This window comes from Dipodomys spectabilis, unplaced genomic scaffold, assembly GCF_019054845.1.
Source record: "Dipodomys spectabilis isolate Male_0828 unplaced genomic scaffold, ASM1905484v1 ptg000098l, whole genome shotgun sequence".
In the NCBI taxonomy this organism is placed as follows: domain Eukaryota; kingdom Metazoa; phylum Chordata; class Mammalia; order Rodentia; family Heteromyidae; genus Dipodomys; species Dipodomys spectabilis.
Window position 1 is genome coordinate 4,789,115 of NW_024870775.1, and position 15,620 is coordinate 4,804,734.

Sequence of the window (15,620 nt, forward strand, 5' to 3'; positions counted from 1 at the left end):
GAATATTTTATATAAATAGATTCTTCCAATATACACTTTTCTGTAACTTCTTTCAAACTTCCTAACATTTTAAAGATTAAAGGTAGGGGTGGGAGATCATGTTCAGGAACAACCTGGAGGTGGGTAGGGGCTATTCCTTCAAGTTGGGTGCTCTGAACTTGTAGCCGTTTTTATGAGACTTTTTTTTTTTGGGGGGGGGGGGCGCGGGGGAGGGGGCGTCCGATCGTGGGGCCTGAACTCTGGGCCTGGACGCTGTCCCTCAGCAATTCAGCTCAAGGCTAGCGCTCTACCACTTAAGTCTCAGCACCACTTGCGGCTTTTTTCTTTTTGCTTATGTGGTGCTGAGGAATCAAACCCAGGGCCTCATGCATGCAAGGCAAGCGCTCTACCACTGAGCCACCTTCCCAGCCCTTTCATGAGACTTTTTGAAGGACTCTTCACATAGCTCAAGAAAGTCTTGTTTTTGCAACTAAAAACTGCACCTGGCTCCATCATTTTCAAGGTGGTCTCTGACCCACTTAGCAACCTTTGAAGGAGTTCTGAGTGAGGAAGAGAAGCTGCATGTTTGGAGGGAGAGCATCAGGGAAGAGTGGCTAGACTTTCTTTTAAGGTTCAGGACTGGACTTCAGAGAAACAATTACAGAGCAAGAGAATTCTGAGTGAAGCCTTCCCCTCTCATTCCCTCCTGGGCCCCATTGGATCACCAATGCTGGCTGGAGTTACCAGTCCCAGGACTGTTGCTACCCCTGCCTTCCCTCAAGACTCCGGCATCATTAAGAGACCAGAGCTGTGGAGACCTTGGTCTACACCTTGAAAGTCCATACATGATAATCTGGAAAGTCTTAAAATTTTGGATTTAAAGATACAACTGAAGCTGGGCGCAGGTGGCTCACACCTGTAATCCTAGCTACTCAGGAGGCTGAGATCTGAGGATCACAGTTCAAAGCCAGCCCGGGCAGGAAAGTCTGTGAGACTCTTATCTCCAATAAACCACCAGAAAACCAGAAGTGGCACTGTGGCTCAAGAGGTAGAGCACTTGCCTTGAGCTGAAGAGCTGAGGGACAGCGCCCAAGCCCAGAGTTCAAGCCCCATGACCAAAAAAAAAAAAGATGCCACTGATCCTTTCCGCAATGATACTAGTGTGAAATCAAAGGTCAAGGTCCACCAGCATTGCTGAGTGAACTGAGAAATTGTAGCCAATGAAAAGGGGCAGAGGATTGATTGAACCATGTCTCCAGAGAGACAGGTGATGAAAAACACATGTCCTGTGTGCTTCCCACATAGCCACCAATCCTGAAAACAGAGGTAGGACTTGTGGAGCAGCACATGCACAAAAAATCTGATCCCCAGTATAGAATGCTTAATGGATCAATGGTAATACTATGGAGCAGAGCTGTGCATTTGCTTACCTTTTTTCATTTATGGCTGGTGTTCTACTTACCACTTGAGCCACATCTCCATTCTGGCTTCTTGTTGGTTAATTCGAGATAAAGAATTGCACATATTTGTCTGACTGAGCTAGCTTCAAACCACAATTATTAGATATCAGCCTCCTAAGTAGCTAGGATTATAGGCATATGCTACTGGTACCAAACCATTCATGTTCATTTTTCACAGGAGCAGTTTGCTTGCTTCTTTCCCCTGTGGACAAGGGACAGACCTACCTCAGCAGCCCCACAGTGTTCCTTTGCATGGATGTTCCTGAGGGTCCCTGCACCTGCTACTTCACGGTGCTATGAGTAGTCTTACAAGAAATTCTGAAAAGTTGCACAACTCTTTATGAGATAAATCCTTAATATTAGCACTGCTGCACAGTTAAAACTTGAAAGGGTTCTAAATGCCCTACATAGCTCTCATAAGAGAGAAACGCCCATGATCATGTACCTAGGTTATTGCCAGGGCTTCTGCCTCAAACGTTCTCACCAGCAGCCTCAAAATCTACCAGTCTGGTCCTGACAAATGTCATCACAGGAATGTGCACATCTCTGTGTTGTCATCTGACAGTTGCTGGCCATCTGTGTTTAATCTCTTGAATTTCAGATGGTCTTCTGTCCCATAACACAGACTCCTGAGGATCTATGTGCTCTGCTGTCTCAACCGTTGTCTGATGTGGTTCTGCAGAATTTGGCTTTCTCCCCTTCTGTGTAGTCCTGTGATTTGGCAGCAGCTGAACTTGGCCATTTTCTTTGTGGATTCTTATACTACTGTCAGAAAAGCACTTCCTGGGGCTGGGAAGGTGGCTCAGTGGTAGAGCGCTTGCCTTGCATGCCTGAGGCCCTGGGTTCGATTCCTCAGCACCACATAAGCAAAAAGAAAAAAGCCGGAAGTGGTGCTGTGGCTCAAGTGGTAGAGCGCTAGCCTTGAGCTGAAGAGCTGAGGGACAGCGCCCAGGCCTAGAGTTCAGACCCCACAACCAGACCCAAAAAAAAAGAAAGAAAAGCACTTCCTGCCTCAGGAGAGTGAAAATATAGACTGCAAAGCACTCTACATGTAAATGTTTTTTTGTTTTTTTTTTTTCTGAGATTTCCATTTGTAATGAAAAAGAAAGTTATGCGGGCATTTCCTGCTGTGCAGGCAAACAAATCTGTCAGCAATGTGAAAACTCCAGAGTAGTGAAATCAAAAGGCCAGAAAGGTTCCTGGCTGCCAGGGAGTAGGAATTGAGGAATGGGTAAGTACACTTAGAGGTATATGACTAAGGAAAATGCAGCCAAACAGTTGTGCACAACCTCAAAAATGCCTTAAGATTACTGAACTAATTTCCAAATCTACCAGCTGAGGTGTGACTTTGGGCTGGATGGTAGCTTTGGAGCTGATTATTACCTTTTGAGCTTCAGAGTGTGTTTGTATTCTTTGCTGTCTGGCTCTTCCTTCACTGGTCTGATCAAAGAGAGGACAAGAGTGTGATTACCTTGCCTGGAGCTATGAAAACGTTCTTGAGTTCTCCTGGATGGCAAAAAGGATGATGATGGCAAAAGGACAAAGGGAAAGAAAGAAAAGTGTTTAAAGTAACAAAAAAATCTTGTGTAAATTACTAAAGTAAATTACTGGATAAAAATTGTGAGCATATTTAGATGTCTATTCCCATTACATTTTTCCAGTGTTAGTTTTGCTTCTTTTTCTTGGAAAAAATGAGCACTTCTAACCATCTGGTTGCTTCCTGAAGAAATGAGTGGTATTATGGAATTGTTTGGGGTTTTGGTTTTGGTTTTTTTTTTTTCCTGATAGAAGGCATGTACCTCTTTAAAACTTTTATTTTACTTTATTTGTGGGGTGGAGGGGAAATAATGGGACTTGAACTCAGAACCTCAAGCTCTTGCTTAGCATTATGTGTGTGTGTGCACATGCACACACATGCTGGTTCTGATACTTGAACTCAGGACCAGTGTGCTGTCTGTCCCTAAGCTTTCTTGCTCAAGGCTAGTACTCTACTACTTGAGCCACAGTTCCACTTCTGGCTTTTTTGTGGTTAATTGGAGATGAGTGACTTTCCTGCCTGGACTGGCTTGAATCTTAATTTGAACCTTGATTCTCTAGACATCTGCCTCCTGAGTGGCATAGATTTACAGATGTGAGGCATCAGCTCACATGGCTCCATCAGATTTTGCCAGTCATCTTGATAATAGGTCTTAATAGTAAGTTTTGCACAGGGAAGATGTGCAGAAAATCTTTCAATGAAATAGTTGGCATATAGCCAATGGAATTACATAGGATTATAGGATAGACTATAATCAACATGATTGTCAAACCAAAATGGAAAATACATATTTGACACCATAAGAAATCCAGGAAATCCAGTTAGTTCAGCATCTAGACCATCCAAAATGGATGTAATTTCTATATTTCTTTTAACCAAGTAGACTTATCTACTAATTTATATTAGCTTTTACCTGAGAAGTATTGCTATTGGTGTAATAAGACATTAGCAATAACAACATACATTCCCTTTCTTACTCAGCATGTAGTTCAGAGCCATTCGATTACTCAACATTACTTGTGTACGGTATTCAAGGAACACTTTGAAAAATTCAATTTGAATATTATGGACTAGTGAGTTATCCTTCCAACCTACACAATGGATACAAAAACTAGCAAATTAATAGACAAAAATAATTATTCTCTTTTTCTGAACAAGAGTCTTTAGGGTTTCTGATGTATGGTGGCTCTCCCTTTAGTATTTTGATGTAATAGAGTTGTAATGATTCTGTCTCGCTTGATTCTTTCATCACATGTGATATACCAACAGCTTGTTCCAGATAACTTCAAAGGAGTAAGTTGTCAGGAGCACATTGTAAGGGCTTTTCCATGTTTTTCCAGTTGTTGTTCAAGGCCTTATTCTTTCCAGCTTTTCAGAAGTACTCATCTCATTTCCTAAATGTTTGGAGGGGTGTTTCCAATTGTGGAGGTGACCAGAAAGGATATCTCACACTATTTAATAGGGATTTCATTTGAGCCTATTTCTATGCAAAGAAGAGCAATTAGCAATACCCTGTCACATTGAAGTGGGGGGTCTAGGGGCATTTGGGGCTGTAGTTTTTAGTGTATAACATGTTTTCAGTTTTTCCAGTAGGTTATGGTTTCAATGACACATGTAACATTCAGTTAATGCCTAAGACTTTACTTACTTGATGGATAACTTCTACCACAAAAAAGTGTCACTTTTGAGTTCATGGTGGGAGCAACATCTTTATCACTTCTGATAACTCCCCAGTTCAGATATAGTTAGCCTCAACTCACCCAGAAAAGGTAGCAAATAATACTGACAGATACTTAAAGTTCCAGTGGTCTTTGGCATCTGATCGAAATTCATTTGCCAGTCTTTAAAGGGATGTTCTTTTATATATTAGGTTCCCTTTTCGAGGCTTTTCTTTCTGTCTTAGAGTTATTCAGGGCATAGAAGCAAGAGTTTGGAGGGACCTGATATATCACTTGTAACTGGAGTTCCTGCAAATAAGGTCAGATGAATTCAATCAATACATCATTACCATAATGTATGCCCTCATGTTTCACTCATGGCAGAATTAGTGCCTTGGGCAAAAGAATAAGTTCATAAGAACTTTCCCTCTCGTTTGAAGTGCTGTCCCATTCATTGAAACCCTATTCCTGGACCTGTTTTTCATATTCTTCAGTATACTGAGGTTCGTGTACATCTAAGTCTATAAGGAGTTCTAAGGCTCTAAGAACCTACTTACATCTGACAGCCCACTTGGCTGCTTTTTCAGCAACCTGATTCTATTGAGCAACTATATATATATATATAAACTTTATTATACAATTTATATTACATTGCTATGTAATTACATAATTATAGTATATACTTTAACATATAATCATAAAATTTTAATATAATTATATATTTTATACTTATATAAATGTGTTTATGTTTTAATATATTATGTAATACATAATTTTTATATAATTACATAATTACATATATAATTGGTAGTCAGGGTAATGCATAGTTGCCACCTTAGGTTCAGCCACAGCTTGATTAAGAACCAGAATTTCAGGAGCATATTCGATTTTTTTTTGTTCTCATTGTAAAGTGTCCTCTCTCTTTCAGTATAGCTTCATTGGTATGTGCCACTATAAAATCATATTTTGAGTCAGTATATATTTACTTTTTTCCATTAGATGTGTAGAGCTCTAGTTCTAGTAATCAGGTCAGCTTTCTAGACCAGAGTTCCTCAGGAAAGCTGTCATCTCTACAACCAGGTCTAAGTACTACTTCATGTCATCTGCCATTATTCCTTAAGTTGCTGCTATCAGTAAACAAGTCCCAATTTGGATTTGAAATGAGTTACTATTTGGATTTGAAATGAGTTACTCAGGTAAGTTTGACCTTTGTGTAGACATCAAGTGGTATCCAACCCATCTTAGTCTCCTGGCCCCACAAGTAGTTGATTAGAGACAGAATATTTTTAGGAAGTATTTGTAATTAGAGTTACTTTCCATGGGAAGGTGATTTGAACATTTAATAAACACATGTAGACTTAGGAGCAGGAAGGACTAGTCAGACATATACAAGTCATGAGTTGATTACTCACACAGTTTGAATTCCAGAGCATAGGCCCTTCCTGTTACCTATCCTAGAAACAGTGGTGTTACTCAATAACATTAATTTCAAATTCAGAATTGAATAAATGGCCCCAGTGTCCAGTAGAAAGTGCTAACTTTGTCCATTTTTCCTGGGGCTCCTGTAGGGATATTTTCATGGTAGCCAGCTCTATAGCCTCATGCTCAAGCTTTGTCGCTCATCATTCACCATCTGTGTCTGTGGCCATAGAAGCCTCCTGAAAATCAATTGTTCTCAAATTTCTCTGGCAAGTTTCTCTTTATAACTTTATGTTCTTTCTCTTTATGAGCAGGAACATTGAATTCCCCCCAATTGGGTCATGCTTCTTGCCATGTTTTCTCCTTTTGGGAGTTTATGGTTGCCCCTTGTCTAGGGCTATAGAAATGACATTAATTTAATCCTACTTGGTCCTTAGCGGTATCATCCACAGAAACAGTGTCAACAAGTTGTAAAAGATTCACACCAATCTTCCCCCACCCTCTGTACCCCTTGGAATATCCTTCTGATGTCAGAAGCATGTGGGTTCTCATGGGCTTCTGAGTCTCAGTCTGTGTATGACCTGTAAGCCTTATGAATTTACTAAAATCTCAGTGGGGTCTCATTAGTCATATTTTGCAAGTAGGACATAATTTTTTTTAATTTAATGTCCAGGTTGAAAAGAGATTATTGGGACCAGTAGGTTGTCCTTGAATACTTTCTCCTATGGGGCACTGTCTAAAACAATTGCCCTCCTTCAATAAGAGTGGTACCTTTACCAATGATATACTCTCTCCATTTTTAGAATGATCAGACCTGTCATGGACTCATAATGAAAGTCCAAGATCAGTTATACTTTTATCCCTTCATTTTCCCAGGAAAAGGCATGCAGTAGCCTCCTGGGAAGTCAATAAAAGGATCAGGGTAGTTGCGCCTTCAGTATAACTCAAATTCATTATATCTTCTTGGACTTTTTCTTTTGAGCTATGGCTAGCATCACTTACCAGTAGCTCTGACATTCTTTATATCATCAACTTAATTCCTGGTAGTTCAGGCTATTTGTTGTGCAACAGATAAATGCAAACACACATGGCGCTTCATCCATTTACCAGCTTGTTGACAGAATGGCAACAACTACAAAATTATGGAATAATTTGAAGTTCCATTAGAAGACCATTTCTCCTTATTTCCTAAAATATACACACACACTAGCCTATGCTGCAATAAAATCTCATCTTTTATTTTTTTGCCATGGGTTTATAACTATAGGTGCATCTCTCTTCCAAGATTCATCCCATCCTCAGATGAGATAGATATCGACATTTCAATGCCTTCCATAAAAAGCATAACATAAAAACACAAAGTAGTCAAACAAAAGGGAGTTCCCCAAAACAAACGCCAACAAATGAGACTCTTCTGACAAATGATAAATGTGACATGAATCTTCCAGGTTCTGAAGTTTTGCTTAATCTGTGGCTCCCATTTCAAAGGAATTCCCTACAGGGCTAGTAAACCTCCCCAAATGGACAGCATTTTGGTGCACACATCAGGAAACTCACCTAAACTTGGCCAAAGTGTAATGAGATCCTCTTTTTTTTCTCAAAGTTATTACAACAGTAAGAGTCCATGTCTGTGATCCACAGGACATCAAGCATCCCTGAAGCCAAATCTGGCTCCTGCAGTTGCTGGGACAGTTAGTTCCCTAGTGTTCTCCTTTCCTTGCAAACTGGCTATCACAGAGTTTGGCCCAGAACACTCCTACAGACCTCCATCTCCCCAGGGTCCAGGGGTTAAGTGTATAGGTCAGCCCCTGAACCCAACATTGGCCCTCAGTTTGATACCAGAAGTTAAGTCATCTGAATTCAAGGTCAGTTCACAAATAATAAGAGCAGGGGTTTTGGAGAAAAGTAAAGGTTTATTCATTTTGCCAGGCAAAAGAAAAATTGCTATGCGCTATTTCAAAAGCTACAATCTTATCAGGGATAAAGGGGAGAGGTTTTTAAAGGAAAGCATAGGAGTATGGGCTTTCAGATACGTGGGCCAAGGGATAATTTTGGGCTGGCTGGTGGCCAGAGTTGTAATCCTTACAGCTCTGAATTTCTCACTCCTGTGGTCAGTGAGATAGAGAGGGACATAAAAAAGAAAAGAAAAAAGTCTATTTGGAATCAAAACAAATTTGCAACAACTGAAAACTCATTAATGTGTTAATTAGGCTAAAATTACCCTATGAACATGTTTAGGTATATGATCCTATTACACTCAGGTATGTGAGATAACCATTATAAGAGCTAAGGGCCTTATCAAGGCAGGGAAGTATATGCTTGTAATGCAGGCATTTAGGAGACTGAGGCAAGAGGATTGCAATTTCCAGGCTAACCTGAACTCTATAGCAATACCTTGTCCTCTTCAAAAAAAAAAAAAGAAGAAGAAGAAGGAGAATATAAGTGATTGCACTGAGAAATGTCAACCTGACACTTGTACAAGGTAAAGTATTATGAAAGATGAGGCCAGGAAGGAATTACGATAAAATCTCAAAGGGAAATACATCAATGTGGAAGAAAATTAAGCAGAACTCCATAAGCCACCAATTATCAATAAGACTACTATATTGTGACTCTGGATGTTTACTTGGTAAGTAATACTTCTACCTTCTTGCACAATGGTAACTGAATTTCTGCTTTAATATTCATTTAGAACAAAGCAGCTCACCATTTTAGACAAAATGGCTCTTTCTATAGGCATAAGAGAAACGCCTTATGCAAACTTGGCCACAACAAGCATAGTTCCATTTCTCCTTCCTCATATTCATGGGAACTGCACTCACAAACTGGGTGCCTTTGCTTGTAGTCATTTTGCATCATCAGCATGACATGTATGTTATGGGCTGTGGCAGGAGCCTCCTCACTCAACCGCTCTCTTGTTTTGTACAGAGCCACTCTTCCCTATCAGGATGCGAAGATGTTATGAATATGTGGTTATTACTCCTTAAAGATTTCAGAAGGCCAGCCTGCTGTGCTTCCTTGTTCCAGAGCATTTCCCAGTCACTGGACTAGCAAGAATGATTTCTTTCTCACATTGGAAATAGTTGTCAGAAGGCTGGGAAAAATCCCATACCACATCAGAGATCCCTAACATTCTCAGTGCTGGGGGACTCACTCGTCAGGAAACATTTCAAAACAAAACAAATCACAAAACAAATACAAACAACAAGCAAAACAAGATACTAACAAATCTCTTATCGTGTTCTGATGACAGAGAGAAAGGGAAGAACAAAAGCCTTTGATATTAAACTGAACTATTCCTTCTGATGACTCATTTCAGCCTCAGGGCAGACATGACATAGACTAGAAACTGTTTCAAATCTAGAGTCAGCACAACAAACACCTAACTCTTGGTGGTAGTGTAGGATGCAGGCAAGGAAACATACAGATACACCTAATTTTGAACCACAGTTCTGTCATTTTGTAGCCATGTGACCTGGCTAAGTTCAGGCATATTCCCCTTTTGTAAAACAATTTAGATATTTTGGTGGAAATTTGATGAGCTAACTACACAAAACTCATGATGAAGAGACGTTCACAGTCCATGAAGAAAGAAGTTCAACACACTTCCTCAGCCAGGTGGGATAATGTGCTGATAAATTGTCAGCCAAAGCTTAGGGAAATGAGAGATTCAAAACTACTAGGGAAGCCATCCTGTTATTGGATAAAATAAACCCCACATTAAAAGCAGTGAGAAGAGACAAAGAAGATCACTACATATTAATAAAAAGAAAGATCAATGAAGAAATTACAGATGTCGGTATATATGTATCAAACAATGGTGCCCATTAAATAAACACTCAAACTTACAAAAACTGATAGACTCTAACATGGTAGTTCTATATCCTAGAACACTCAACAAGCCAACGCAAATAAAAAGGATTGAGATAGCACCCTGCATCCATCTGATCACAATGCAACTAAACTGGATCTCAACAGAAAAAGACACCGCAGAAAGCATTCAAACACATGAAGACTGGACAACATACTGCTGAATAACAGGTGGGTCACTGAACAAGTAACAGTTAAATTCAGAAAGCCTACAATTCAATGAAAATGAGAACACATCATACCAGAACCTCTGAGGTACAACAAAAACAGTATTGAGAGGAAAGTACATAGCTCTAAGCAAGTACATAAAGAAAACACACAGCTCAAGTAATTCCATGGTTTGGCTGGGAAGGTGGCTTAGTGGTAGAGTGCTTGCTTTGTATGCATGAGGCCCTAGGTTCAGTTCCTCAGTACCACATAAGCAGAAAAAGACAGAAGTGGCGCTGTGGCTCAAGTGTTAGAGTGCTAGCCTTGAGCTGAAGAGCCGAGGGACAGTGCCCAGGCCCAGAGTTCAGGCCCCACGACTGATTAAAAAAAAAAAATTCCATAGTGCAACTAAAGCCGCTAGAAATACAGAAACCAACCAAATCCAAAAGTAACAGAGAGAATCACAGTCAGAAAGAGAGTTCTGGGAGTGGAGCTGTAGTTCAAGTGATGGAGTGCTATGCTATCCTTGAACAAAACAGCTCAAGGACAGCCCATAGGCCCTGAGTTCAAGCCCCATGACTGGCATGCACACATTAAGGAAAAAGTATTGATGTTGGAAATTCCTACTTCAAAGTAGTCTTCAAAGTAGCTTCTTACTCCAAAGGAGCTTTTTGGTAGTTAATCAAGCCTAGGGCTGTCTTCTAACTGCAAACCCCAAATCCCAGTCTTCTGAGTAGCTAAGATTATAGGCATGAGCTACCAGTGCCTGGTTCTTCTTAATATCCTTATTTCAAAATAGGAATTTAATCCAAAAAGGCAAGTTAAATAAGTGAAGAAATGTGAGATAAACAATTATTGAAATGCTAACCATAGAATCTTGGATGGCAACATATGGGTGGTTATCAATTGTTTTCAACTTTGTTGTTCAAATAAGTGATTTTCTTATGGTACTGAGGTTTGAACTCAGGGCCTTATGCTTAGACAGTCACTCTACCACTTGAGTCATACCTTCAGTTACTTTTGGAACAGGGTTTTTCACTGATGAGCTGGTTAGCTTGAACTGCCATCCTTCTATTTGTGCTTCTGGCAGAGCTAGAGTGACACGCACATGCCCGGGAACCAAGGTGCTGGTTGAGATGGAGTCTTGGACACTTTTTTGCTGGGACTGGCCTCAGACCATCATCCTCCAGATCTCTGCTTTGTATGGTAGCTGGGATATTAGCATAAGAGACTTGGCTTGTTTCCCTGACAGTTTTGAATTATAATAAACTGCTTGGCAAATGGACAGTGTGCTGAATAACTTTTTATGATGTTCAAATAAGAATCATTCTGGGGGCTGGGAAGGTGGCTCAGTGGTAGAGTGCTTGCCTTGCATGCATGAGGCCCTGGGTTCGATTCCTCAGCACCACATAAGCAGAAAAAAAAAAAAAGCCGGAAGTGGCACTGTGGCTCAAGTGTTAGAGTGCTAGCCTTGAGCTGAAGAGCTGAGGGACAGTGCCCAGGCCCAGAGTTCAGGCCCCATGACCAGACCCAAAAAAAAAAAAAAAAAAAAGAATCATTCTGCACTCCATAAATGTAAGTATACTGAAAAGAATTAATGTTTAGGAGAGGCATATCAAGTGACTTCAGTGTCTTTTGGACATTTTCACACTAAATCAGCCAATTTTCCTGTGGTCAAATCTTCCAGAAACTGAGCAACAATTTATATCTGTCATGCAAAAAACAAAAACAAGGGACCAAGATGGCGACGGGGCAGTAGGGAAACGCCACAGCTCTCTCCAACCAAAAAGAGAGTTCGAGTTCCAACGTTTAATCTCCCCAAGAGACCGACAACAACAAAAAGACGAACACTCAGAGAAAAACCAGAGGTGGAAAATAACAAAAAAAGAAAGAGAGGAAAAGAAGAATTTCAGAACAGAGAAGAGCGAAGACCCCTCCCCCAACCTTTACTGGCCGCGCGGCAGTGCGCCAAGCCGCCGGCCAGCCGGCCCCGCGGGGGCTGCCGGAGCCCCAGAGACACAGGGGGCTGCTTGCAGATCACCAGGTACCGGATTGCAGAACAGCGGGAACAGAGAAACCTACCAGCCGGGAGTCTCCACGAGGATCCCACCCCCACCCCTCACTCTCCACCGGAGCGGAGAGGCTCCATCCCGCCAAAGCCGCCCGACACCAGCAGCGCCACAAAGGGACCTGTCCGCAGACCACCTGCCCAATCGCAATCGCAACGACCCGGCGGGGGGCCGCCCAACCCAGCCCGCAACCACCCCAACTGAACTCGGACTGCAACAACAACTGACGACCTACAGGGTGAGTACCCATCAGGGGACAGGGAATCCATCAAGGGAGACCAGAGCTGGAGGGAATCCCCAGACCCTGACCTAGACTCCCTACCCCAACACCCGGACCACAGGACCCACTAAAACTGGGAACTGTTCGAGAGCTCCACCAGCCGGTGGAGCACACTCTGCTGGCCAGGCCAGAGCAAGAGCGCCCCTGGGTCAAGACTATCAACAGTAGAAGAAATTTGAACTGTGTCCTCCAGGCTGCATAACCTAGGTGGTATACACATTAGCACAGGCCTAACGAGCGCGCTCCAGGCTGGGGCCGGAACCAGGCCAGGGGACCGGCGCCTGAAGAAAGCAAAAAGGGTCAGAAGTGGGGCTGTGGCTCAAATGGTAGGGTGCCAGCCCTGAGCTGAAGAGCTGAGGGACAGCACCCAAACCTAGAGTTCAAGCCCACAACCAGCCCAAAACAAACAAACAAAAACACATCAGGAGCCCATAGCAGACTCCAGTATTTGGGAGAGTGCATCCAGAGCATCTGATCTTCCCAAGAGCACCCGCAGGAGCAAACACAAGCAGTCTAGGCTGCTCAACCCTTCCAAAGGCGGGAATTGCTACAGCAGAGAGCTGAGAATCCTAAGTAAGTCAGAATAGCAGCTGGAAATAGGCTCCCAACAGAATCCAGATCAGGCACAGACTCTCTCTACCAATACAGAATCAGCAACCAAGCAAAGACAGACACACCAAAACAAGATTGAAGAGCAGTCTCCTGAACCCCCATGCGAAAATCACAGAGAAAAATCACAAGGTTTACCACTACCCAGGACAGCAAGCTCACCTCAAAAGCCAGCAGCCACGCAGGGGAGAGCCCCAGTGGGAGCAAAGCAGGAATGGAAGACAAAAACTACATCCAAGGGTTGCTGGAGGCAATGACTCAAGAAATAAAGCGAGAAATGGATCAGAAATTGAAAGAGCACAAGGATGAACTATCAAAAGATATACAGGATATCAAACAAAAGTTGGATGCAAAAATAGAAGCTGCACAAACCTCAGTAAGAAGTGAGATAAACGCCAAATTAGAGGTAATGCATACTGATCTCACCTCATTGAGAGGTGTAATCAGTACTCTGAGAACCAACATTGAATCCATAAAGGGATCCATTTCCACCATGCAAACCACAATAGAAGCCACGGTCAACAGAGTGAATGAAATGGAAGGTAGAGTGTCAGATACAGAAGACAGAATACACCAACTGGACCAAAAAGTGACAGATATGGAAAAATCACTCAAATTAAACCAAAGGGAAATTCAAGAGCAAGCAGATAATGCTAAAAAATTTAACCTTCGCATAATCGGAGTGGACGAAGGTGAGGAATTCCAGAGCATGGGAATGCAACACCTATTTAACAAGATAGTCAATGAAAATTTTCCCCACCTCAAAAACGACCATCTTAATTACATCACAAAAGCTTATCGAACACCCAACAAGCAAGATCCCAAGAGAAACACTTCTAGGCACATAATAGTAAAAATGATGGATCTGAATAATAAGGAAACAATCCTGCATGCAGCAAAAATGAAGAAGGAGCTATACTACAACGGGAAAAAAATTAGAATCAGTGCAGATCTCTCCACACAAACAATGAATGCAAGAAAAGCCTGGGAAAGCACCATACGAGCCCTGAGAGCCAATAACTGCCAACCCAGACTGATATACCCGGCAAAGCTAGCATTCACATTCGATGGAGAACTGAAAACTTTTAATAGCAAAGAAAAACTAAATGAATACATAAACATTAAGCCAGCATTACAAAGAATTCTAAGAGGGGGGACACAACCTGAAGAAAGCAACCAGGAACTGGGACCTGCCCCAAACAGGCATTACTCAAAGTCTAACTGAGCAAGCACAGGAGGAAAGGAAAGAAGAAAAACTTAGGAAAACGGAATGGCAGGGACAACAATGCATCTCTCTATACTTTCTCTGAATATAAATGGGCTGAATTCGCCAATTAAAAGAAAACGAACTGAGGACTGGATCAGAAAACAAGACCCATCCATCTGTTGCCTTCAGGAGACCCACCTCTCAGCCAAACATACAAACAAACTCAGAGTGAAGGGGTGGAAAAGGATCTACCAATCAAATTCCCCCAATAAGAAAGCAGGTGTAGCTATCCTGATATCTGACAAAATAAACTTTTCATTAAAATCAGTACAGAAAGACAAGGACGGACACTACATATTACTAAAGGGAACAATCCAAGAGGAGGATATAACCATCATCAACTTATATGCCCCAAATATCGGTGCACCCAGATATGTTAAACAAATGCTCTCAAACTTACAGAATAAAATAGATCCCAATACGATAATACTAGGAGACTTTAACACGCCACTCTCACCAAAGGACAGGTCTACCAACCACAGGATTGGCAAAGAAGCTACCGAATTAAGTGAGGCCATACTTCAAGCGGAATTAACTGACATCTACCGAGTATTTCACCCTAAAACAACACAGTACACATTCTTCTCAGCAGCTCATGGAACTTTCTCCAAAATAGACCATATCATAGTTCATTCAAGGAACTTAAGCAAATACAAAGGGATCGACATAATCCCCTGTATCCTATCTGACCACAGTGGAATCAAGCTAGCTCTCAATAACAAAGCATACCGCAGAAATTTCTCTAATACATGGAAATTGAACAGCACACTCCTTAACAAGGCCTGGGTAACAGAAGAGATCAGAGAAGAAATAAAGCATTTCCTACAACTCAATGAAAATGAAAACACCTCACAAAGAAACTTGTGGGACACAGCAAAAGCAGTCCTGAGGGGCAAATTTATTGCCCTCAGTGCCCACATCAAGAGAATGGAGACAGACCAAGTAAATAATCTCATGTTGCAACTAAAACAGCTAGAAAAACAAGAAAAAATGGGACCTAAAGCTACTAGACGAAGCCAGATAACCAAATTGAGAGCAGAGATTAACCAATTAGAAAATCAGAAAACCATAACCAAAATAAACCAAACAAAAAGCTGGTTCTTTGAAAAAATAAACAAAATTGATGGCCCGTTGGCAAGATTAATTAAAAAAAGAAGAGAGGAAACCCATATTAGTAGGATTAGGGATGCCACGGGAAACATCACAACACGTACCCAAGATATCCAAACAATTCTAACAGACTACTTTCAAAAGCTATACTCTCTAAAGGAAGAAAATCTGGCGGAAATGGATGCATTTTTAGAGAAATACAAGTTACCCAAACT